Raw genomic sequence first — 3936 nt, 5'->3', positions numbered from 1 at the left:
GCCATAGGAAATTTGTGGTAAAGCACAAACTGAAAAGCCAGCACAAAAACAACATCACTATCTCCAAATGTGTGTTGGATTTTTACAAAAGCATAAATAACTCATTTTTCAAAATCCTTTTTTTTTTTTCAAATACACTTTGCTGTCCTAAAGAATAAGAGGCTCAAAAGCTGTGGTTGATCAGTCTGTGAGCAGTCCTTAACATGCAATCCCTATGGTCCTGCCCTAATAGGAGATGGGGCAGAGTCTGCTGTCAGAGCTGCTAATAGGGACCAAATGGGCCCTGAAAGTGCAGCCAGGGGCACCTTCTTCAAGCCCTGCTGAGACTTGAAGAACAACAGTATCCCAGGATACTTCAGCAGGAGCAGAAGGAGAGGGCAGCAGATGCATGTCCTGGAGGCAACCCTGGAATGAGGAGCTCACCTGCTCAGCCCATCAAGGCAGAGTGCTAAGGTCTGGCCCAGTATTTTGTGTTGTCCTGAAACCTTGACTAATCCTCCAAAGTTTCTGAAGTCAGACCATCTTGCAAGATTAGGCAGCAAGAAGAAGGGCTACATACTGTTTCTTGAATTCTTGATAACTTTCCAGATATAATGTCAGCTACATGATGGTTTCTAAGGAAGAAACAGAAGAGGAGAGTGTGTAGATTTTGCTACATATCCTGGGCTTTGTCTGCAGCTAATTTTAGGGGTAGTCATTGGCCATTTGCCTAGAGAACAGTCCTTTTCAACAAATCAGGCAAGGCTTGGGACATATTTATAACTTTTCTTGAGATCCCCGACTTGATGAGGGCTCTGTTGTTTCAGATGTCCCTTGGGAAAATGGTGCAGCCAGAGTGGGAGGTGGTGAAGGTTGTCCTGCATTTGCTCTGCTCCCTGTCAGCCCTGTCTTTATGGATCCGAAGGAGTTGTAGTAGTGAGAAGGAAAACTCCCTAAAATACCAGTGGTTTTTGCGGACAGACTGTTACCTTTACAGCAGGCTGGGATCCTTCCCATAACATATTAGGATGCTTTTATAGGACCTGTCTCCCTTCAGCTCTTTGAACTGGAAGTTGTTTTGTTACTGTGAGTTTGAAGCTTGGTGTGTGAAGACTGTGACCAGTGGCTCAAGGGATTCCCTGGGCTGCAGCCACAGCAGCCACCATTTGTTTTCTTTTTACAGCCTGTGGAGGCCCTGAAGGCAGCTCAAATCCACCAGCTGACTACAAGCTGCAAACCACAACCCCTCTCCACTGTTTTAGAGCATACACCTGACAGGAATACAAGCCCTGGAGGGTCTAGGTGTGCTTTTCCAACTGCTCTCTAGCATTTCACTGGCTTTTTATTTACCCAGGATTTTCCTGAAGGTGTTTGCTTGTATTTTGGCATCCCTAGAGCTCCAGCTGCAGACTTCCCCCATGGGGATACTTAAAGGGTGAGGTTTTCAGAGCGGTGGGAGGTCTTTTTGTAATTGTTTAAAGTAACTTGGGTAGCATAAGAGGTCTGCAGAAAATATGTTGTCCCTCTCTATAACTGTCAAGAAAGTGTGCATGAACCAGGTTAGGAAAACACAGAAAGGATGCTTCATCCCTAAAGCTGTCTATGAGGGTCCTGTTTTCATGTCCAAAAGCACTTCCCAAAAAGTATGGTTAGAAGGAATTTTAGATAAAATTGAGGTGGAAGAAGGACATTTCTTCACTTTTTTCTGTGTAAAATATTAGACCCCAAGGGTCCGTTCTGTCATCCCAGTACATTCAGGCAAAGAAAGACTGATCAGGTTGCTAACACAGATTTCATCACCACACCACTGCCAAAACCTTACTTTTCCAAAACAAGCAGGAAAAGTCTTGAAGCTCCTAGAAGAGGCGGATAACTACTGTGGAGATATGTCCTTGGACAGATGCTGCAAGCAAAGAAATCCCTCTTCCCATTCCCCAGTTTTGAGTAGATTCAAACCTTATTGAAGACAAAGAATCAGTAACCAAAAACCCCAACCATATGCGTCACATATGAAGACGGTGTGTAAAGCCCCAAACTTATTTATGGGTATGGTCAGACATCATGGATCCTGCCACATCTGATGTCTGGCCTCTCACCCTGTGAAGATTGGGGGTTTTCCATAGGCTGCCTGTTAGACAGTAATCTCCAAATTCAGCAGTCCAAAACGTGGCTCAGCAGCTGTTTGCCTGCTCTACTTAGCCTAAACAACCAGGCTGGAAGGATAGTTATTATTGCCCTGTGGTGTCTAGTAGGATGTCTTTTCAATCTGCCCTGTGACAAATTCACATAGAGGACCTCAGTTGTGCTGAACGTCAACTTTCACTCTCAAGCTCTTACAAAACTACTGAAGAGATCTAGACGGACCCAAATATCTTAGCTAAATGGTGGCTGTCCCATGCTCAGTCTTCTGCTGCGTGCTAACGTTAAGTGCTACCAAGGTCAGTAGAACCTGCATCCTGCAGGGATGTGACCTAGGCCTCACTGAGGGGTTAAGCATGCCAATTTCAGCAGGAAAAGAGAAAAAAGATGGTTGCTTATTGCTTGGGGCTTTGTTATAAACAGGTACGCCTGAAAACCATTTTCTAGCAGTGCACAGCTACAAACACAATATTATTTCTAGAAACCACCCATGGCCTCAGTGCTGAAAGATGCAGAGAGGCCTCAGCATTAGGAACGTCAAGTTCCCTTGTTCCAGACTGCGGTTTCCTTACACCTTTCCATTTTGGCATAAGTTTGCAAAGCCACTCTCCATTTTTAATATTTAAAGGTTAGCTGACGCACCAAGCATATTCTTGGGAAATGGTGTAGCTGCAGTTCCAATAGGCATAGCTGAAAGTGGGAAAAGTAACGTGGCTGTATATCTCAAACAAATGGGGCGACATGCTGCATGAGCCAGGAAATAAATTTTTGCCTTGCCTAGGGAGTAAGTTTTACTTTCTGCTTCAAACTATAAAGATGTTGGCTAAAATTAGATGATTCATGTTGATTCACTACAGGTATAAAAACAAAAAGTCTCTCTGACCAAATTCTTTAGTGGGCAGGAGAGCCTTTTTTGTTAGAAGCAGAAAAAAATCCAAAAGGCAAAAAGCACAACACATTCACACATGCTTAAAAGTTACTGTTTTTTACCCTGGAAAATGTGGTTTCTGTAATTGAGGGTTGTAAAAAAGAAAAAAACCTTTTAAAGCATCCCACTCGATTAGTCATTCCAGGGTGGGTCAGTCTTATCATATCACGTGATGTCCAGTAATGGTGATGCAATAAAACAGATGCTGTCCGAATTTCGTGCCACCATTCTGCAGCAAAACTATGCAAATCAAACCACTGTCCTTTTCTAGAAATTCCAAAACATCCCATCTCTTCCAGGCCCTGTGCTTAGTAGCCTCTGCCCTCCCAAACAAACTAAATACATGATCATTTCTTCAGCAGCACATGACAAGAATGAGTTCCAGACTACTGGAAATACAACCCAGTGGAAATTCTTGTTGTGTACAGAGGGGTACTGTAACTTCTTGGAAAAAGAGATGGGAAAAAATAATATTTCCATAAATTGATTACAGTCTGGTATTCTGTATACTTTTATACTACATATATTTATATACTTATATTGTCTGGCAAGAAGTAGTGTACATAAATTCTCATACTGAGACAGGATCAAGCCTTTCTGTATCAGTGTATCTGACACTGTATCACCCCTGAAAGTTTTTACCCAACATAAAAGGAGGATGACAAAATTGTACCAATTCTGTTTCTATTTGGTATATTTCTCATCGAGCAGATATGTGCACATGGAAAAAGGAAAGGTAATGTGCTGTACTGTCAAAATTAATGGCTAATTTATTTAAACAAATTTCTGTCAAGCAGAGGATGTGGCTTTGAGTGACTAGCTATAATCAACTACTATCCAAAAAATGAGGGAAAGCCCAATAAATGTGCTACACACAAGATTTTATTGGC

This window comes from Pyrgilauda ruficollis, unplaced genomic scaffold (assembly GCF_017590135.1).
Source record: "Pyrgilauda ruficollis isolate IOZ18807 unplaced genomic scaffold, ASM1759013v1 scaffold2, whole genome shotgun sequence".
NCBI classification, from domain to species: Eukaryota; Metazoa; Chordata; class Aves; order Passeriformes; family Passeridae; genus Pyrgilauda; species Pyrgilauda ruficollis.
Note: the sequence above shows the minus strand (reverse complement) of the source record.